The sequence below is a fragment of the Drosophila ficusphila genome, unplaced genomic scaffold (genome assembly GCF_018152265.1).
Source record: "Drosophila ficusphila isolate 14025-0441.05 unplaced genomic scaffold, ASM1815226v1 contig_106, whole genome shotgun sequence".
NCBI lineage: Eukaryota > Metazoa > Arthropoda > Insecta > Diptera > Drosophilidae > Drosophila > Drosophila ficusphila.
The window spans coordinates 13,286,922-13,309,658 of NW_025063993.1; the positions used below are offsets into that span (position 1 = coordinate 13,286,922).

The 22,737-nt window shown below is 39.7% G+C and overlaps 1 long non-coding RNA gene across 5 annotated transcripts; it reads left to right on the forward strand.

Annotated features, from left to right (window-relative positions):
* The first annotated feature begins 830 nt into the window (after positions 1-830).
* LOC108089743 lies at positions 831-22,150 on the forward strand. Of its 5 annotated transcripts, none has more exons than XR_001771302.2 (3): positions 831-2,239; positions 21,288-21,364; positions 21,432-22,150. It is a non-coding gene; the product is annotated as an uncharacterized LOC108089743 (long non-coding RNA). The 5 variants fall into 5 exon arrangements; XR_001771301.2 differs by lacking the exon at positions 831-2,239 and adding an exon at positions 11,407-12,155; XR_001771305.2 differs by lacking the exon at positions 831-2,239 and adding an exon at positions 11,407-12,126.
* The last annotated feature ends 587 nt before the right edge of the window (positions 22,151-22,737 follow it).

Genomic DNA, 22,737 nt, shown 5'->3' on the forward strand with positions numbered 1-22,737 from the left:
TCCTGCGCTTCTCATTTGAGTAATGAGCAGAGCCACGGCAGCGCAGCGACTGCGGCCGGGGGCAGCGCTGTCGGCGGCGGCGGCAGAGAGGTCCTTGCTGTTTTTACTCCTGTTACTACTGCTCATTAATTTTGCCGTCGCATTTTTGCATATTTTTCCACCAGCAAATTTTCTCCTCTTGTTTAATTCTCTCGCTCTCTCCTTCGTCCTTCGTCCTGTTTCATTTTTCATTTTGTCCCTCGCTCATTTAATGACGTCACGACAATCGGAGAGTGAGAGAACAGCCGAGGGGAAGAGCATTCGAGAGAGGCTCTCTCTGTTGTGTGTGTCCTGGCATAATTAACATTTTAATTTATGCAATTATTTTGCCGGTTGCCCTTGTTTTCGTTTTCATTTTCTCGTTCTGATTTTGATTTTGCAGGATGTGAAGTTATTTTGGCGCGTTGGCTCGTTGGGTGCGGTTGTGTTCTTTTAAAATCGGAAGACGATCTCGAAAATGATCGCAATTAGTTCATTAAGGTGCAGATATGGACGGAAATCTTTGGTGAAATTCAAGGAACTTCATATAGAATTCGATGCAAGTGATGTAAAAACTTTAAAGTGACAGAAAATTATTACATTTCTTTTATCATAAAAAAATGATAAATACATTTTGTAGTTTTCAAATGCGTTCGAATAAAAAAAAAATGTGCGAGCTGACAAAAAGAAAGACATCACCATTCCTGGCACATCGCAAAAAAAATTGTGTTAAAAATACAAGTTGAAAATGGAAAAGTTATATTTTTTATTCACTTTTTTTGACTCACTTTTCAACCGATTTTCAATAAAAATATTTTATTTATAAAAAAAATGTTAAGTCCCTATGAACTTGTATTTTCCCACCTAAAATATTTTCCGAAACTTAAAAAGATGTAATAGACTTGCAAACTACTTATTAAAAAGTAGTCCAATCAAAAAAATATTAATGAATTCCTTACTGAACAAATCTTAAAAAAAACATAATTAATAGAAAGACTTTTAAAGCACTGTAGAAAATCCACTTTATAAAATAATATTTCAAAGTATTTTTAATAATGAAATTTTATTAACGACTTTAAAAGTAATTCAACTTATCAACTTAAAATGCCCCAAGTCTCCATAGTCAGCATTTAAAAAAAAATACATTTTATAAAATGAAACTCTAACACTTAAGAACAATTTCACTTTTCTTTTTTAGCACTCACTTACCTTAAATATTAATTTATTTCTTTTTATTTAAATAAGGTTTGTCTTTTGAGTTTGGTTTTCTTCACAACCCATAAGAATTAGTTGCTTGAGTATTATGTCAATTTATTAATGTAGTTGTTCAAGTTCACTTCGATGTCACAGTGTTAATCCACGGATATGCCCTGAGTTTCTTATTGGTTTGAAATGGATCTATAAGCACAACCGCACCGAGACGCGTCGCGTTAAGGAATGATTTTGCAATCGACTCCAATAAGATACTTTGGCGGCGGTCCTCGAGTTTCGAGACTTCGCCATCGCCTTCTTATCGCACGCACACGAATTGGAGTAATCGCGAGGCGTCGGCGTTAAGAATTCTGGGGACTCAGAGGGGTTTGCTTTTCCCGGAGACCGAAGACCGAAGAACGAAGACTTGCCGGGCGCAAGGCCCGCCAGCAACTGCCCACAGAACTTCTGGCTGGCATTTGTTTTTGTGGTCCGCTCGCACACATGTGCCCGATGTGCCCGCACACCCTCACAGGAGAAGCAAACACACACACACACAGCGACAAAACTGGAAGACCAAATGCCACCCCCAAAGTAAAATATTATCGAGGGAGAAAAGCGTCAAGTGTGCGATGTTGGCAGCGCTGCTTTTCCGTTTACAACGCAGGCGCACTTGCCGTTCGCTCTCGATTATAGCCCTCTCTTTTCGGCCCGAACAACCCCTCTCTTTCTGCCCTCAGGTGTTGGGTCCTTCTCCTTCGCCAAAGCGTGGAAAAAGGCGAACAGGAAAAGCTGGAGAAAGGCGAGAGAAATGGGAGAGTGAAACCTTCCAGGGAGTAGTGCCCCTTAGACGCCGAGTTTCTAACGTACTCACCACGCTTTCGAAGAAGTGTTTTCCGGCCATTTGTTGAGCAGGCTTTAAAGGCAGTGCTAGCCGCGTTATCAGCCAAATGCCAGCCACGCATTTTGTCAAATTCAAAGGCAAACAAGGGAGAAAGGAGCATGGAGAAAGCACGGAGAAGAAAGCCGGGTAAGAGGAACGGGAGGAGTACCAAATAAAATGCGAACGGACTGGGGGACTGCTAAACTGAGCAGCGACTGAAGTAGAAATGCTTATACGCTGGGGATTTGAGCTTTACAAGCGTAACAAAATATGTAAAAAGAAATAAAGAAAAGCCCCGGCATGAGAGGCCCTCAACCCCCAGCTAAGATACAACAAGAAAGAAAAAAAACACAAGACCTCCTGCTCATGCCCTCAAATATAGATGCGTTGTATCTGTATCTCGGCGTGCAGGTTGGCGCGTATCTATGAAGTTCCTTCCGTTCGCCGCCTGATGAATGATAGATGGATTATGATTTTGTTTGGCGTAAATTGAATTTCGCTCGCCTCCCTAACCAAATATTTAAACTTTAAACACGCTTCGATCGCTTGAAGCTGTCAACTTTTTGCGACTCGCAGCGCTTCTCGCCTGCATTCATTTGGCGGCGGAAATCAAGTTAACGAAGTAAAAATGTAAAATGCAGTAGCAACATGCCATCAGCACTCGCCAACAAGGAAATGTCCTCGGGTGGTTGTCCTGGGGCTGATGGGGTTGCCTTTTTTTTTATCGATAAAGGGGGAACGAACGGATTCGTCGGGCTGAATCGATAATGTAGGCTTCTGCACAACCAATAACAAACAAACCAATCCAATTTTTGCTGCCCCAAAGAAATAATGGAGCTTCAAGAAGGGATGGATGGGTAGGTCACGATTAAATAAATCAGAATAAAGATTTAAAGTAGGTAAACTTAGACAACTATTATATTTTATTAAAGCTCAAGACCAACACTCAATTCCAAATTAATTTTCAGTCATTCCTGTTATTTTACTAAACTGTTTGTCTTTTAAAATGAAAACAGACTCTTAGACCCAAAATCATTCCATAGTTCAACTTTAAATTGAAAAGCGTTTATTTTATATACATTGCTTAATATTTTTTCTCTTCTTAACTAAAATTTAAAATCCTTTGTGGAGTTCAATGATTCATACTCATTTATAAGTTATCAAATAGACATTCTGAACACAAAATATTAAATAAATATTTGTGTTCATGGTGTTTTATTTTAATTTTTCCGTAAATATAGTTTCTACTATTTTGATTTTGTTGTTTCACTTAAGCACATTTTTACTTTAAGCTAATCCGAATTGCATTCCGGGCAAATAGTTTCCCGACCCCACTTGCAGCTCCTCAATTCTGTGCACATTTTTATAGATTTTATGTTAGTTGGATTTTTACTCCGCTCTTTTATGAGCCACAAGCTGTAAGTAGCAGCACTCGAGATGCTGTTGTTGATGTTGTTGCTGCTGCTGTCGGGCTAGATGCAACATATTTTCATGGATCAGCTGCAACTTCAATTCAAAGGGATGCCAGAGGCGGCGGCAAGGGGGTTTTTTTTTTAAGAAGTGGAAGGGGGAGGTGCCTTGGTGGGCTGTGATTTTCTCGAGCCATGTCTGTCAGCCTCGGCTGCCATGCTTATTGCCAAAGCTTTTGTTATGCCGTCTCACACAAACTCACATCCAACTATGGTACTATGTTATATAAAAGTTGAAATCTGCTCGGATGTGTTTTATTATTTTTTTTTTGTGCTGTTTATGTGTGTGTGTGTGGGTATAGTTACCGACTTTTATAAGCAGCAAATTTTTATTTCCCCCATACTTTTGCTTACGATTCGCATGCGTCATAACTCAATAACCAGCTTAAAGGGGGTTTGAGGGTTGCCAAGGGGGCTTGGCAAAACTGTAAGCTAACTGTAATCCTAATGAAACTACAACACACACACACACACATACACACTCACTCGACAGTCCTTCGCATTTGCATGCAACAATTTGGGCCAAAAAGGAAAAATAAGAAGGCAAAAGTTTCCTCCTTACCATTGAATCCTTGTCGTTTCTCGTCATCCTCAACTCGTCTGCCCGTACTGGAATTTATTATAAGATCCCTTTCTTCATATATGAATGCGGCAAACTTGTAGTTGCTGCCGGTTGCCGCTGGTTGCTGCTGCTGCTGTTGCTGTTGCATGTTGCTGTTGTTGTACTGCCAGCAATATGAATATTTCTACAACATCAAAAAGGCATTTCGAGCTATTCGACTCTCGCAAAATATTTTTATTATAATATCCCTAGTTAGCTGCTGCATGTGTGGGAACAAACAGCAATGGTCATTCAAAAAATTGGATAAAGTGTTCTACTTGGAAAGATTAAATTATATTGAAGATTAAGTTTCTAAAGTGCCTTTTACAAATATTGAGAATTTATTTTGTTTGACATACTTTATTAAAATTTAAACATTCCCTTTTCTTTTAAAACCGAAATCCAATAGTATTTGGAAACCTGAAGTATTTTGTAAGTTAACATTTTTAATTTTTTTTTTTATATTTGTAATATTTCAAACCATAATCATTTGAAATATTTCTTTAATATTCGCTTTAAAATTAAAAGTGATTTAAATGGTTTTAAATCACATTATATTGACCCCCATTGTACCATGCGTATATGCTTGCATCCGCTTGCGACTCTTGGAATTTCATAAAATCAAATTCCTCCTGAGCAACGGCTAATGACCATCGCAAAAAGCTAATCAGGCTGGCATCGGTTTGGCATTTTTCGGAGGGTTTCCTTGGCCTCCTTCCACTTTGCTCTGCCAAATCATTAATCTGCCACACTCGTTCAGACGTCACCCGTCAGTGGCAGGCAGCCACCAGAGGTTTCCCACACCTTCCCCACCATCTAGCCCCAAAAAGGAACATTAATTTCCTCCGCTGCGCTGCTTAGGAGACATTATATAGTACCTAGGCGATCAAATTTTGCGATAGCTTTAGCTGATTGCACACAAAACGGATTTGCCCAGCTGCACATCGCAAAAAAATAAGAGAAAACCGCACCCCGAAAAAACGTAACAAATAATAAAAACTCATAAGCGAAAAAAGGAGACGAATCTTTCGATTCCTTTGAGGCAATGTCTGCATTTCGCATTACGCATACGCCGCGTGTGGCTGCGATGGCCTGTTTGATGTTTCTAACTCAAATGGCAGTTTGGGTTTGTGTGCCTGTGTGTGTGTGTGAGCTTGCGGTTGTAATGTGTGCGTTAAGTGTGTGTGTGCGTGCTTGTGTTGCTTTATGATGACATGCCAAACATTTATGCAAAATGCTAATTTAAATCCAAGTCTTGAGCTGAGGAAGTTGTTCAACTTGCTGGCACAGTGGAAGTAATTACAAAGTTCAATATTACAAAAATTTCACAGCTATTTAGGTTTGAATGTACAGTGGAAAATTAAGTAATATTACTTTAAGAACTTATTATTTTAATCTACCTAACTCAAAGCTATTTATAAAACAAAGAACAGTGCATTTTAAACCACTTTTTGTTTGAAAGATATAATCAAGATAGCAAATCGGTTTAAAACAACATTAAATAAATCAATAATTTTGTTTACATTTCATTTTATAAAAAGCACGCTTTCGGTGCAACATAATACTTCAAAATACTTTAAGCCAAGTTAAAAAGATTAAATACAAATGATTTCGTTCTAGTATGTTTCAAGAAATAAATATCGACATATTTCGGTTCTCTTTAAAGGGAAACATTACATATCGATATTTATTTCCCATCTCCTTGAAGTTCCTAGCATCTGTTAGAATTCTCAATGACTTTAGCCCACTGTTCCGCCGTCTTAGGCGTAAACGCCTCTTCATCAGCATAACTCGTCAGGCATGACATTCCAGCCCCTTCACTTGGGACCGAGTTCTGGTCGTGCTAATGTCTGAATGTCCGACTCACCGAATGAATAAATGAATGGCCCAGGGAATGATGGACTGACTTGGCCACACCTTCGGTGCATTTTGGCCATCTTCGTTCCACTTCGCCCCCATTTAGGGGGAAGTACGAAAATGGCTGCGACAGGAAATTACGGGAGATCTAAAGCCGATATCTCGCATGGATATCTAACTGGTGCAAATCTTGAGGGGAAATTAGCTGCGAAAATGTTTAAAATTGGAAATTGAAATGTGAGCAGAGCGTTAGTTGTTGTTGCTCATTGTAATTTGCTAAAGTATTTGTGGAATATGAATTGCGAGCATTTGCATAAATGAAATGTGTATGTAAATGTCGAGCTCGTAATGCCAATCAATCACCCCAAAAAAGGGAACTCACACACACACACACAGCCAGCTCCTCCCACACGCATACAGGCACACAAAACCAATAAACTAAATTCGCAAGAAGCGAAAAAAACGAAAGAAGGACGAAAAACTCCAGCAGAAATCGTCAACAACATACATGATGTATGTAGTGGGGAGGGTCCTTTGTCTGTGTGTTGGTGTGTGTGTCTGTGTATGTGTGAGTGTGCCAACCCTTATCCTTGGCAGGATATTACATGCTTCAACAATGTTGTAGCATTCCCAATAACAACAACTTCGCTCAGAGCATTCCTGCCGAAAATGAAATTCTGTTTTGCATTTTATGTCGACATCTCCTGAACCCAAAATGTATAAAAAAATACACACAAAAATACGTATAGAAAGACGAACCCGCCGAAGAATAAAGCAGAAGGCGAAAAAGGAGCGGGAGCAACAAGGACACACAGAAAAAAAAATGAAATCTAAACAAAATGCGTTCGAGCGTGTGTGTTCAATTACAATGTGTGTGATTGCTTGGCTTGCTAGGCAGCAAAAAAGTGGGCGAAGGGGGTGTGGCAGGACCTCAATCCCCCACACACACACACTCACACACACCCACACACACTCCCGTTTTAGCATAAAAATTTACAATGCGAAATAAGCAAGCGAAACGAACGAACACAAAACGCTTTTTATTTCAACGTATTTTTTCTGGCTGCTGGTTTTCAGGACCTCTGCAGGACCTTTAGGACCACGAGCTTGGCATCCTTATGCAAATAACATCAGCCAGCGTCCTCGACACTGGCACATAAAAATAAAATAATAACAATACAATATTTTTTGATGACAGCCGCCGCCCCAGAAGAACACTCACAACAATGGGGGTGTGCCCCCGCCCCTTCTACTATATATCTTCCTCCAAAACCGATTTGGGTTCAAGGTTTTCCCATCAAAGAAAGGTTTAATCGATAGCGAAAAGCCCAGCCCGTACTCTTTTATTTTCTCAGGCTTTTTTAGTGTAAATTGTTAAGATATTCCTTCGACATCATGAATCATGATGGGGTGTCATCAAATTTTGTTTCATTTTTAATGCTGATACGGATTTTAATGGAATCAATAAGGTGACAAGAGATCCAATTCGAAAACTTAATATACTTTATGTTACTGCTTATGTATCTGAAACTAATTTCACTTAAAAAGATCTTTTACATCTTAAAAAGAACCAAATAAATTGCAATAAATGTACCACAAAGTTTATTGCATTTTATTCATACAATCAAAACAAATTACTATCACTTCTAGCAATATAAAAGCTGTTGTATTTGTTATGCAAAAAGTATAACAATATTTATGTCAATTAAACTTAATAGCCCGAAAATATCAAAGTCCAGAGACATGTCGATTCCAATTTCCATCAATCATCGTTGCTAGAATAATTAGAAATTCTAAAAATTCCTTCAGCATAAATTTGTGAGCTCTCCTGCTCCTCGAATGCAACAATATAAATAATTATTTTTGCATACACAATGTAAAGCAAACAACACGATAAACACAAGCTGGCGCAAAGGATGCATGGGAATGCGAGGAGAATAAGAAGCGAAATCACATTTGAATAACAATCATCATCATGCGAGTTATTTCAATTGACTAGGGGGGCGGGGCGCATCGGGGGCGGCGAAGATATTGAAAATATGAAAAGACACGAGAGCTGTACAAAAAAAAAAAAAAATAAAACACACGCGAAATCACAAAGAATTCATAATAAGCGTCATTGTCGATGGCAGCGAGCGGGAAATGAATAAAAATCAAAGTACAGTGAGGAGTCTGCATGTTGACAAAGGTGAAAGGGGTTCGAGTAGGGGCCAACTAAAGGACGACTGGAGAGGATGTGCTACTAAGAGCACGTATAGGAATGTGAAATTGAATGTGTCGCACAGGATGTGTGTTTTTTGTAGGTGCACTGCAAAACTAGAAATATTAAAATCAAATCATATTTGAAAAGGTTTTGCTACAAAATAGCTAGAATAAAAAAATTTTTTAAGTCAACTTATTTATGGCATTTTAGCAAGTATTAAATGTCTATAGAAAGATTTATTTACATTCCCGATTGTGAAATTTAAAATAAATAATTAAGCACTATATTCTTTTATTTTAATTTTCCTAGCTTTAAAGCTCCTTGAATAAATCCAAATATATTTTTATACAATTTTTATCATACCTAATGTTAAATCCTTCTCCCTTTCTCCTTGGCTAACTTCAATCTTTTCTGACCATTAGGCTCGAAAACGGCCGGCTATAAATATGAATCACCCAATTTTTTCGCCGTGTTCAAGGAATTTCCAAGGGCTTCAAATATCTGCATGTGTGAGTCGAGCCGAAAGCCTGCCAAAGGATGCTTTTCCTGGTGCCGCTGCCTGCGTGGGCTGCATGAATTTTGAATGACAATTTGCAGGCGGCTGGCGAGGCAACCAATCCCAGAATTCAGGCATTGTTCGCTTATTGAAATTTCAGCCAAAGGAGAACGGAACGATCCACTCGAAATGAAATGCAGGATGTGAGGATGTGAAAATAAGGACATAAGGACATAGTGTCGTCGCTGTTGTGATGTGCCAGTTGACAAATTGTGGCAGCTAGCAAGTGGCATTTCATTTTCATAGCCACCAGTTGCTGCCACTGGCTGCCGTTGGCTGCCGGCTGCCTCTGCTCATAATTGATTTCATTAAATGGGAGGGAGAGAGCAACAAGTTGCTCGCTCAGGAAGAAGAGGAAAAATGAAAACCACCCACTTTCCCAAAGCGCCCGACTGAAAGTAAAAACAAATTAAGCTCTCGACGGCGACGGCGAAATAATTGGGGGAATTCCCACAAAACGCCCCAGACAAGCGAAAGAAGAAGAAGAAGAAGAAGCTGAAGAAGGAGCAAAACTGAGCCAGACACTTTGACATAATTTCCCCGGCAGCAGACTTTTCCGCCCGCCACCCCCGCACAAGGACACGACCATAACCAACCCCAACAAAGTTTTAATTAATTGCGCCCGAAACACACACACACACAAATGTTTGATGGGTGGAGCGGGGGGAAAGCGGGAGGGAAAATGAAAATGAGTCAAGCTGGGAAAAGTTGGGCGTTCATTTTCACGTACACGAATCTCTCTTGGGTTTCCTGAATTTTCCAAAGACACAGCAGCCGGAGCAGTTAAATGCCGGAGGAAAATCGAGGGGGGTGGGAAAACGAAGTCGAAGGAGCAGCACAATGTGGCTTAATTTCATTATGTTGCTTTAGATGTTGCTCCTCTGCTTGCTTTTGGTTGTTTGTCTGATGTTGCTGGTGGAGATTTTGTTGCTTTCGGATCTCTTAATGTTGCAAGTTCGAGTTGCTGCGGTTCAACTGCAAGTTGCTGTTGTAACTTCAAGTGCAAACTCCTTAGTTTATGTGTTTGTATCTCAGCTTACTTTGTGGTTGCTTTTGCAGCTGAGTGTGGAGTCTTGTTAAGAATGTTGCACTAACGAAAGTCAGAGCTGCAACTTTTGTGGTTTGCCAAGAATGTATACTCGTAGTGGAGGAAAACATACTTGAATAATCAGTTTACCTTATGTTAAATTCAGTAATTTTTGGAGGTTTCATATTGTACGAATTATTCAAATTAAGTACTTTAAATATCAGTAATTTCCTACTTTAAATTTAAAGCAACTTCTTTAAAAATCCCTCCCTCATTAACCAACTCAATCCAAGGTGACTGTCAAGTGCGTCACTTGCAAAAGTTTTACCTTTTCGCCACTTTCACTTTTTGGAAAAAGTTTTCAGAGCACTGCAAGTAACGATGGAAAGCAAAATCTCCTGAGGGAAATACTTCCGCCGGGCAACTTCCTGTTCCGCGTTGAATGGGGAGAAGCTGCGTAAAATTATTGAATGCAAAGCATAAAATCCTCAATCAAATTCATGATGCGTGAAGACGAAAGACAAAAGCGTTTCGAATTCGCTTCAGGTAGCCAAGAAAACGATGTGCCATGCGGGCCTAGATTTTGTATGCAGATGAGAGAGGAAGTTCAACGGGATGCGAACCCATCCCACATCAGCAATTTGAGCATGAAATGTGTATTGAAAGTTTGGCATAAAAGTCTAATTAAGTGCGGCCCAGATACCCAAAAAAAAAAAAAACAAAACCAGAAACCGATACCAACCGCAAACACTCGAAGCGAAGAGTTCAATGTTTTTGCGTGGCGAGCGATGGAAAGTCAGGTATTTCGGTGTTTTATATTTTTACTACCCCTATTGTCAATAAAATGCGAGTAAGCAAACAGCAGATAGGATGCTCTTGAAACCCCTTTTCCCGATTCCCATTGTCTGAAGGCGATTTATTGCCGATTTGCCCCTCGGATCGGGGAAAGTGCTTTGCTGGCCAGAGAGATAGGGCATTTATCTGATCTAACCCTTTGTGATCTGCCATTGTCCCCTGGCTTTCGGGCATTATTATAAATTTGCCTTTTAATTTACGTTACGCCGATTTCAGACAATGCCAGCCTATGAATATTCATAATGCCGAATCACAACCGAACTGAAAATCGCATGTTAATGGGCTGGCATATGTTGAGGATTCCCCTTTCCATATCATGCCAGTATATGCGTATCAATGGGGTTAGTGCTCCGATATCTGCGGCAATTGCATTAAAATTGTTGATTTATGCCCGCCAACTCGGATTTTTCGCAATGCCAATATTTCTTTATGTCGCCGTCGCATTTAACAACACATTTACATGCTGTTTTACGCGTCCTCTATTTTATTATTTTTAGACTTTAAATTCTACGTGTGGAGTTGGGCGAAAGGGTTTCGGCATTGAATTGCCCATGAAATTTCAAGAGCGGTTCTCGATGTCACCGAGAGTTGGGTGACTCTTTGGTTTGTTTTACAAAAGGTTCAAGTGGTTAGAAAACAAAGAATCACAAAACATTTGGTTTTTTAAGTAAACAAAAACAAGTAAGAAGTATTTGAAGATCATGTTGTAGTAATAATAATAATAATAATTCTTTAAAAATATTACACAAATATATTCAACCAATTTATTTGAAATTTTTGGTTTCCCAAATAAGTTTGAACCATCATTTATTATAAAAAAATCTAAGTTATTTCTTTACCCCCTGTATATTTTTTTTATTTCCTTTCATTTGACTACCGCCGAAAACTTGAGCAATGTTCATGGCTTAACCCATCATCAATACAAAATAAAAAACGAAAAAAATAGCGAGCCATAAGCCGCCACAAAATTCAGACGCCAGCTCATCAATCAAATGACAGCGAGCATTTGCCAAATTTGTCAGTTTATAAGCCGAATAAAATAACCAAATGCCGGCGAAAATCCCCAGCAAAACGCCTTCCAGAAAATCGAAGAGGAGACGAAGGACAGATTGATGTGGGCATTACGTGACCAGTTCTCGCTTCTCGAAAGGGTTTGATCTGCTGCCTTCGAACTTCGAAGGCCTCTCGCTGGGTAATTTATGCGCCGGCGCAAACGCCTCAGTGGAAAGTGAAAAAAAGAGGGAACAGGAGGTTGTTTTACCTGGGCGGAGGATATGGGTAGAGTCGTAGGCTTATAGGGCAACCCTCTCCATAGCAACTTCCCTCCGCTGATCCGCGCTGAATAAATTAGAATTTATGCGCGATTTGCATGACTGAGGCAGCGAACCCTTCACAGCTGTTTCGCGATTTCCGAGATCCTCAGTTTGTGCGTGAAGCCCGAGCGTGTTGGTTGCTAGATCAAGATGGTGATGGTTCAGATGGATATATATATATGGTGAAAAGCCAGTTTCTGCACTGTGAAAAATATTCTTTAAGTTAAAGATTTAAAATCAAACAAAAAGTGAATATTCTGCCTATTTTGAATTGGTTTAAACCAGATATGCCGCTATATGGATATAAATATTGCATTATCAGTAGAAATACTTATTTTGGTTTAATTTAATCACGTAATCAATTAATTTCCGAAATCTATAAAATTTCTATAAATATTCTGGATCCTATATTTTTTAATCAATTACTAAAAACCAATTTTTATTTACTTCAGATTTTTTAAATTAGTATAAAGTCCATTTTTTTTACAATTTGCATATCATAAAAGTAACGAGCATTTTGTCAAGATAATCTTCTAGTGATACCTACTATATGTTTTATTCATTAATGTTTAATATAACTAAGCTCCGTATCTCTAATCCGGTTATTTGAAGACCTCGCGGTTTTCGCGAGTGTGTAATCCCCTATGGAAATGACACCAAGCTCCACGCATGCGTGACTCCTTTACGGTCAAGTGGCAGTGCCTCGAGAGGGTTAAAGTTGGGAAAGTTGGGAGTTTTCCTCCTCGAATATTTCCAGTAGCGGTTGCAGTGGCTGCTCCTCCATTGGTGGCCACTTCACATGAGCCGACTCCTCAAGCCCAAGTTAATAATATGAAAGAAATCACTTGGCAGCTTTGGTGCATTGTTAAAAGTTTTTAAGCCGCGCCTCAAACAAAAAAAAAAAAAAAAAAAAAAAAATAAGAAAAGCGCCGCCTCATATGTGGCAAACAAAGTTATTTGTGGTAGCGCTTTTGTGGTGCCCCTTTTTCCCATTTTCCCTCCCAATTTTCCCCGACAAAGGTAGTTCTCATCGGGCGCCAGCAAACTTTGCTGTTTGCAAAACTTTTTTTCTCGTCGCTTTTCCTGCATTTTTTACTCAATTTCTTTGTCGGAACAAAAAGGGGGCGTGGTGGGCGGTGGGCGGGAAAATACGCAGTAGCTGCGGCAGCCGCTGCGTAAAACTTTTCACTTTGACTCGACTTTATTGTATTTCTAATACTTTGCCTTTCAGCCAAGTTAGTGACTTCGGCGGCAGCATGTGAACAATGTAAGCGGCCAACGGTTGCCAAACTGTAAGCGTCCATAAAAATGTTTGGTCTCTGGCCACTCAAGAAAATCCTGGGGAGAGAGAGAAGAGTGTCGGGGCTTTTCCGGGGGGTTTCCCCGGCAGTTCACCGGGGTTCAAGTGGAGCGAAGACAGCAGCTCACACACTCTTTCGCACACAGATTGCAGACAATTGAAAATTTTACATTTTATGACGCTGCGCAATTTGTGGCTGCTGCCAAGACTTTGGCAAATTCTTGAATAAGGGGAAAGTTTTAGGGTAAAAAGGGAAGGGTCTTACCTATCTAGAACATGACAGGCAACTTTCAGTGAGGTAAAATAGTTATTAAGTTATCAAACTGAGCTGGACTTCTACTTATTTACAGGAATCGTGTTGGTCATAAGTTTGACTTTAAATTAGATAACATTTCAATAACAAGACTGACAGCCAGCATCTTTAATAATATAAAGTAAGCCACATTTAAAATCATATTTCAACTATTCAAAATCTTAAAATAAAATGAATACCAATAAAACAAAATTTAACCAATTAAAATATAATCCAATAAATTTAGTTTTCATTCCTTTGGTTTCGATTTAATAGCCTTCCAATTAAATCGTAATAAAAGCCATTTTTAAGTTTTGCAAAATCTTTAAGTCATATAAATACTAACAATACACACAGTTCAACCAATTAAAATTATTCAAATAAATTTAGCTTTCATTCTTTTGGTTTCTCGATTGAAAGGCTAAAGTAACAGTTGTATTCTCTTGCGAAACCTTTGATTGCCAACTAACATTTGCTTTGAATTTATTGCAAGCCATCCCAGCTCAAGTTGACATCCTTCAAGGCTCTAAAGTTACCTTATTTATATGTGCACATATCAGGCAATTGGATTTGGCTACAAATTGGGCAGACAAAGCCAGACACATAGGTACCTCTGAGCATTCGGATGGCACAAAGCTCGTTTGAGGGCCTTTGTCGCTAAGCCCATTAAATGCCGGGCCACCAATTTGGCCAGGAGCTGCTGGAGCAGCAGCATCGCAAACTGAAACGGAAACCCAGGCCGAAACAGAAATAGAAAGATATATATATGTGTGTATATCGGAGGAGACAGGGAGCTGCCTTCAGGATCGACTCTGCCAAATGAAATGTGATGAATTGTATGTAATTTGGAAGGGCGACATTTGCATGAGAGGGAAAATCGCCGCCCCCTTCCCTTTCCTTTCCTTTCGTTCCGTTCGCATCGCTTCTGCCAGCTTTTCCTTTCCAGCTTTTCCTCAAAATGGCAAACTGTCAGTTTGGAGTTCTTCTCGGCAGAAACTGTGCGGCACTCACATCTCATTAATTTGTGATTGATACGCTGACTCTGAGCCGAGCTCTCATCTTCCCGGGAAATCCCCCTTCTCCTCCTCGTTTGTCAGTGTGTTTGTGCGTAAAGCGTCACAAATGAAATTGAAGTGTGTTTGTGATCCCATTACAAATAAGTAAAGGGAGCTTTACGGCGGGGGGACTACACATTTGATGGATTTGCATGCGCTGTGACACAAGTCACTAAAATATCTTATTACACACACACACACACTCTGGCACGGGCACACACACGCATATGTAATGCTGTCCTTGGCAGCCATTTTTTATTTGGAACTCATATAGGCCGCATAAACAAACAGGACCCGCCATTGGACTCAACTGAGCCACAATCCAGCTAAATACACCAAAAGGAAATAAAGGTCTTAAATAATAACGACAGTTTTTAACTTCAAATATTATTTCTAAAAACCTTTATGTGATCATTTCTTATAAGAAGTTCGAACTATTATATCCATGTATATAATATAATTATAATTATTTAAATTTAATACTTTATAAATAGTAAAAGGATTTTGTGATTACTTATAAATATGCATGGTGAGCAAACTTTTTAGAAAATCATTTTCAAAAAATGTACTCCATTAATATTTAATTAATGTTTCATGTCTGTTTAGGTGAACTCCCTTACTATAATAGTACTTAAAGTTTTTCTAGCTTGTACGATTATTCAAATAACTTGTAATATATTTTTCTGTGTGTAGTTCCCACACTTTTTCTTTTTGGTCCTGACGAAATTGTCTCCCATTTATTTTTCAACTTCGATTTTTGCCTGTCGCGCTTTGCGTATTTCCATTTCTTTATTTTTATTTTTTCTTTTTGCAAATTGACACCCTCACGCACGCACACACACGCAATGAGAGAGCTTGTTAGAGTGGTTGTTGTAGTTTTCCCCTGTCGATGTTGCCGCTGCTGCTGTTGTTGTTATGTCTATCTGGCTGTCAAGCTGCGGCTGCTGCTGGTTTTCAGCATTTTCCGCTGGCTGCTGATGCCCGCGACTCCTTCAGCAGCTTCATCAATGCCGGAAGCGTGAAAATCTACAGCCGAAAGAAAGGGAAAAGTTCACAAATGGAAAATTACGGGTGCACACGTGCTCGCACACACACATGCCACCCCCTGACCCACAACAACAACAGCAACAACGTGAACAAATATTTTCCCAACCCCAGGAACTCGGTCTCGTTTGTCATTTCAGGTTGTTTTATTCAATTTCGAGCCAAGCGAAATTCACCAAAAAAAAAAAAAAATGAAAGGCAAAAGGGAGAGATGGTTGCGAAAAAAAACTCTTTGAAAATTCAACTGAACAATTCAGCTGAATGTCATGCGATATGTCACACATGTAGCCCAACTGCCACGCCCCCTCCTCCCCCATTTTTTTGGCGAACCGCTGCCTTATCGGCTGCCATATTAATGTACTGGAAATTTGCCATTTTTCCTTCTGCCCAAAAAGTAAATGCGATACACCCCGAAATGGGTTGGGTGAAAAGGAGCTTTTCATTTAGTTGTCAATGTTCTTTAATCTCATTTAGTGCGAGGAGCAGGAATAAAAACCATTAAGCATGAATATCAGTTGAAATATATATATTTCTGCAGACAAATACAGTTAGGAAAAATACATACTGTTAAGGAAAGTAATCAGGGTTATTAAAACAAGGAGATTTCTTGCATTTAACATCTTATTAATACTTACGATATTGTAACCAAATTAATTTTAATTAACAAATTGATATTGTCGAGATTGTTCTTATCTTAAAAAGTTAGGATTGTACAATAAGTTTTAATTTTTTTTTAATATTAAATTGATTACGAATTTCTCAATAATATTAAAGCTGCTATTAACTTGCTTCTGAATATTTTTATGTATGCTGACACTTTGGCGATTTGGCGACTTTTGGCCATTCAATGGCATCGATGCGTGTCCACAGTCGATTCTAATCAGAGAACGCCACTCGGGCAGCAAAAGGCAACAAAATGGAGAGTCGAGTTTTCATTCTTTTTGTCGGTTGCGCTCGACTGAATTTCATTTGCCAACTGGCAGCCATGAAAAAGGGTCAGTCTTTGGTCCATTCGCTGCTGATCCTTTTGTCAATTGCCTTGGGTTCTCGATTTTTGCCGTCGTTCTTTCTCTGACTTTTCAGCTTTCAAGTCGGGCAATGACTTTTGGGTCTGTGAGATGGGCAAATTTGTAGATTGAATGACTGCTGATATTGTCATTATTGGGTAAGTCGATTGATTGTCCTTGTCAGTGGAATTGGGTTTTTTTTACCATGACTGATTATCTGAACTTGGGATATTTGAGTAATTAAATGAGCAGCGGGGAAGATAAGGTAACATATCTTATAAGCTAGATGGAGGGGAACATATTCAAATATAACATTTTTAAATAGATAGAATTAAAAAAATAATATCCTATTTAATTTGACAGTACTTTGTTTTATTCGTTTGCTATTAAACACTTTCCGTTTAGGTTGAAAAACTTTCACAAGTAGTTTTCCCATTAGCTTAAATATGTCCTTGGTGGATCGTAAAACTGGAAAAATAAATGTCATTTCCTTTGTTTTTTCGCCCATTTGCGACTGCAACTTCCCGCCCACGTAGCCCATTAATTTCTTGTGCCATTTTAATTTCGCTTTCGTTTTGGTAGACGCTGCAAGGCCAAATGCAACAACATCTAAGGCTGCGTCTGGGGAAGCCCCGTGGAAATGAGTTCACCGAAGTGGGTGGAAAAGCGGCGAAGGAAAAACTGTTGCATTAAAAGGCAAGGCAGCCGCTACGTCATCGCTGTTCACTGCTGCGAAAATGAGCCAAGTTGGTAGTTAGTCAGCGTTCGCTTTTCCTCGCTGCTGGGCTCCGCTTGTTTCATTTCATTTATTTCAGCCCGTTGCCGGCAGAATTTGCACAGCTTTTCCACCGCATCCTCCTCCTGTTCCTCCTCCTCCTTCGTCGGTGGGGCTATAATTTCATTCGCCCATTAAAAATTTACTTTGCAACCCACTCGGTAGAGTTTTTCCCGCTGCTCCCGATGTTGCTGCCGGGTTGGGTGTTGCTGCTGCTGGTGTTGCAAGTTGCCGGTGGCGCGTTGCTGCCGTCGTCCTGCGTTGGCGTCGCCGTTTGTTAGTTTGTTTTTGGGGCCAAAGCCGCAAGAGAGCGCGGCCCACTTTTCTACACCCACCAAATGAATGGTAGTGAACAAAGGCACAGAGAAAAATTTAGCAAAAAATTTCATTGGCTTGCGAACCAAATAAATTAATTCATTTTGTATTAAATATGTACGGATATTGTGAGAAATTTAAAAAATTATAATCGAATTTCTTCTTAAACTGGAACTTTTGGTTTTTATAATAACAAAATATCCAAGAAATATATTATTTTTTCTGAAATACTTAGTTAATGCAAAGTATCTTAACTGCCTAAAAATTTATAAGTTTTATGGTCAAAATTTCATTTTTAAAGCTGAAACTCCATAACAAAGCTGGCTTTTAAATTACAAGCTAATTGCAACATAATTTGTGTTTAAAATTTTATCGCCGTGTGATAATGAGTGTTTTCCCAACTAACGCCGACTGCGACGCCGACAGCGCTGCCTCCGTCGACGTTGGTGTGAGGGAGCTGCGCTCATTTTCATTTTCATTTTCGTTGATGAGATAATGGTTTCGGTGTCTCTGTTTTTCCTCTCCCTGGAAAAGCGTGATGATGATGAAGCTGCCGGGAGTGAATTATTTTAAATGTGGGTTTCAAGGTCAAGGTGACGGCGGTTATTGTTTTGCTTTTCGCGCTGCTGGCGTCGCAGTCACTGGCTCTGCTGCGTTCATTAATCGCTGGCAGAGACGCCAGCTTTTCCTCTCATTTTCTTCATGATTAGCATAATGAAGAGATGAATGAACCGGCGTTGTAAAGCAACTGGTGGTTGTTTTGGCCAGCTTTTAATTATTGTTTGTCTTCTTTTTGTTGCGAATTTTTTCCACCGAATTTGTTATTTTGGCGACGAAAAGTGTTGCCTACTTGGAGGCGCCATTTGCCGGGAAATTCTCCCAGGGCGCATTCGATAAAATTGCGAAAATTGCTGAGGGGCATAAAGGGAATGGAAGCGTCGAACGTCGACGACGCACATCAAAATATGCAAATTGGAATTTCAAAAATACAGCAATATTGCTGAAGCCTTCAGTTTCCACTCCACATCTCCGACGACTCTGCCACCCCCTTTCCATAGGCAACCCAACGCCCTGCCACCCCATCACTCCACCGCCCAGGGCACATACTTTTGTATGTGTACTCAGATATCTATCGGACAGTAGTAACTCATGAAAAGGAAAACCTCAACAGCCATGCCTTTGAAAGTATAATATCGTTAACATTAGTAACAATCAAATTATGTTATGTTAAGTATAAATCTCTTACAAGCTTCCTAAAATTGAATCATAAAACTAGCTTTTTAGCGCAGAAATTATAATTTCTTAAAAATATTACTTACATTATTGCCTTAAAATTTTTCAAGCAGTTAAGTTAACAAATTGTTAAATAAAATTGGACATTGTACAAAAAAATACTTTTGCAAACTATTTGTAAAGATCTTAAGTTTACAAAAATTATTAAACGTTATTCTTATATGAAGTTTTACTCTTTGATTTTACTAGCATTTACTGTACGACGTTATCTATATAGTTAACCCGATTTTTGGGCGCATGCAAATTTGGTTGCCCTGCGGCAGCGACGTCGCTGCCAGCGCCTCAGCCAAAAAAAGAGAGAGACGGAAGAAGGCGAAGAAAAGAGAGAGCAACAGCGGGTGGGTGGGAGTTGAGAGCACGGCTGCCATTATTCGCCTTTGGCCTTTCCTCCTTTGCCTTTGCTTTCCGCAGCAGGGGAAAACTCTCAGCCCGACAGCGACGCCGGCAGCGACGTCGGCGCTTCGACCAGTGCGCATGCGCGCTGCTTTCCGCCACTTTGCATCCCTTTCGCACTCGCTGGCAGCCAATTGCATCCCCCGAGAAGCAGCGCTGTCGCTGTGTTCCGTTTCCCAGGCGTTTGCAGTGGGAAAGCCGGAAAAATCGTGGTGAGGGGAACGCTTCGGCATTTGGCACGAGGAAATTAACGCCGGGTAATGAATGAAAATGAAAATGAGAAACAAAGACGGGCGAAAAATTACCCAAAATGAAGTTTTCCAGCTGCGGAAAGTGCAGCAACTGCGACGCAGACAGCAGCATCAACAGGAGCTGAAGAGGTCGGAAAAGCCGTAGGAAAATCGGCAGCATATTTAATGACGTAATGCGGCGTCGGCGTCGCAGCCTCTGCTTCTGCCAGCAATTAAGCAACAGTTAAATTAAACGGGTTTCTAGTTCAAGGACACGACCCAGCGACGACGTGCTGCCACAACAACAAGAACAGTAGCCGGGGAAAATTGGGTGAGTGGGTGGCTTGTCTGGTGGGTGGGCGGCTGTGGCCGTTGCCCTGTTTTTAATTGAGTTGCAGAGATGTTGGGGGAAGGTGGGTGAGAGTTTCGGGTTCAATTGAGGTTATCTTCGAGAACTTCTTGGGGATGGAAAACTCGTTTGACTACCACAACACAAAACATGGTATATGGAACAATAGGTAGGTACTATCATTACAATAAAAGTATAACAATTAAAACAAACTAATACCCACATTGATTCTAAGAAATAAATAGGGCTTTTAAAAAAACTTAAAGCATAATATTACAATTTTGAGTTTAGATCCCTTAATGCATTTTTTGTATTAAAACAGCTTTTAAGGTTAGTTCGAAGATTGATTTAACATTTATAAAAGCTCTTACTTATGTTTTTTAAAGAATATTAAAAAATATTAATTTAAACCTAAATAATTTGCATCACAACTGGTTAGAAGAAAATAACTATATTTAAAGAAATTTAAATTGTACCTATTATAATCCTTTTTGTTCGTCAGGTAATAAGAACCCCGAATTTCAAATATGGCTCTTCATAAATTCGTACCAAATTATCTCCGTCGAGTGTAATTTTCCCCTTTCTCTTTAATTTTTTCCCGCTCTCTCATTTGCAATTTGGTATCCGGCAACACGTGCTTTTTGGCCATTGCGAAACACCGGCAACGTCACGACGCTCATTTTCATTTGTGCGATTTTCATTTTCATTCATTGCGCCCACACCAGCGCTCAGCTGGCTGGCTTTCCCCTCTCCCGTTTCCACCTCATTTTCCATTTCCCACTTTCCACCCACTCTCACCACTCCCCACGACTAATGACGATGCCAGCAACAGCTGATGACGCCGCCGTTGTTCATTTTCTTTTTAATTTTCCGCGACTTGTTTTGCGCGCTCTCCTTGGCTTTATTTTTACCGCCAGATTCGCGGCCGGCGGAAAAAACAGCTGTTCATTAGAAGGAAAAGCGAGGGGAAATTAGCGCTCAAAGAGTTGGCTTGCCAAGACTTTTCCCGCTTAATTGTGAGTGGGAGAAGAAAAGCTAAAGGGACTATCGATTGACTCTCAAGTGGGAAATTGAAAAGGAGGCGGTGGGAGAAACTCCACTTGGGAAAATAAAGATATGATATTTGAATATTAAAAATATATTATATTAGACTTCAATACTCAAATTATAATTATAAGTTTTAAATATAATAAAAGCACCAAAACCGATTTTAAAAAGTTGTTAACAAAATGTGTTATATTCTGTTTAATTTTTTCTCTAGATGTGGATTTCTGTGAAGGAATAATATGAAGACTGTGAGCTGGGCCCGTCCAACAATTGCAACATAAAAATGTATAAGTACGCATAAAAGAATTTTCCTTTTCTTACACTTTTCCTCAGCTTTTCCCCTTTTCCCCCTTTACAGCTTTGTTGCTGCCTGTTGGCTCGTCGTGGAGGACGTTTTACATATATTTTTATGAGATAAAATAGAAAATTTTGTTATCAGGCAGCAGCGGCAGAAAAGGATATAAAGCAGCGGCACACTCATACACACACACAGACACAGATAAACACACATTCTAACACACACACACATGGACACAAAGGCCCCACTTGAAATGCCAGCCACCTCCTCGTTCCCCCTGGAAAACCATCAACCGCACTGAGTTGCCAGTGCCAACGGAAAATGTCTTCGGGTTGAGTGCTTTTCCGGGGAAAATGTAATTTTCTCATGGCAGCCAACCTTCGCCGTTCGTTCTCGACTCTCGACTCTCTTCCTCTTGCCACGCTTTTCTTTTCCCGCTTTCCCAGAGTGGAGCGTCGAACGTGGCACGATTGAAGTGTCGGTTGGATACCTAGGCGAGAAGGAAACTTAAAGGATGCTCACAGCCGGCGCTTTTCCCCCGACGAGCAGTTCCCCCATCTTGACAGTTTCCTGTTGCCCTTTTTCGCCAGCGCCTTGCAAATTGCTCACGCTTGCCAAGTGTGTGAGTGCACTGGTGTGTGTATGCACTGTAATAAAAATTTGAACTCAAATATTAAAGGAAAATATAAGATATAATAATTTTGAGGTACTCATTGGAGGCTTACTAAAAATTACTAAAAATATCTTTGCTTTAAAAATAATTGCTTGTAAGTTGTTGATGGTGCATTTAAATAAATATGGTTTAATAAAGAACTGAATAAAATTTAAATATAATATAAAAAATGTTTTTGTTTTTTGTAATATCGCATTTTAGGCATTTATGGTATGTATTCAATGACGAGTTCGACCTAACAATGAATTTAAATCGCATGACAGTTAAATACTTTTTCTCCGATAGCTGTGTACTTAAACCTATGTATAATAAAATGTTCCACAAATAGCCAATCTAAATAATCTAAAAACCCAACGTTAATCTTAAAAATATTTATGATATATATAACAAATATTTATGTATATATTTTAATTGGAAGCTCTCTTCGCACAGTGCTTGTGGCATTGTCCTGACTGCTGCTGATGTTGCTGTTACTGTCTTTGTCATTATCCTTTTGGGGTATTGCGACGTGTCAAAGCAACAACACCGTTTCCCGTTCCCCCTTACCCCTCCCCCTCCTTCAGCCCCATTTTCCCCCGCTGGAATCCCCCTTCGTTTGCTGTGTGTGCAGTAGCATCCATCAATTTGATGGATAAATATATGCAAATTGTGTATTAGCTGTCGTTGTTGTTGCTGCCGCTGCTGTTGTTATCC